Source organism: Piliocolobus tephrosceles, unplaced genomic scaffold (assembly GCF_002776525.5).
Source record: "Piliocolobus tephrosceles isolate RC106 unplaced genomic scaffold, ASM277652v3 unscaffolded_43759, whole genome shotgun sequence".
Classification (NCBI taxonomy): domain Eukaryota; kingdom Metazoa; phylum Chordata; class Mammalia; order Primates; family Cercopithecidae; genus Piliocolobus; species Piliocolobus tephrosceles.
In genome coordinates, this window is record NW_022328486.1 from 11,706 (window position 1) to 12,017 (window position 312).

A 312-nucleotide genomic window follows, 5' to 3' on the forward strand; every position below is an offset into this window, starting at 1 on the left:
TTAAGATGGGGCTGACAATTCTGGGGTAGATGGTTAGGATGGGGCTGAGAATTCTGGGGTAGATGGTTAGGATGGGAGTGGGAATTCTGGGATAGATGGTTAGGATGTGAGTGGGAATTCTGGGGTAGATGGTTAGGATGGGACTGGGAATTCTGGGATAAATAGTTAGGTTGGGGCTGGGAATTCTGGGGTAGATGGTTAGGATGGGGTTGGGAATTCTGGGACAGATGGTTAGGATGGGAGTGGGAATTCTGGGATAAGATGGTTAGGATGGTGCTGGGAATTCTGGGGTAGATGGTTAGGATGGGAGTG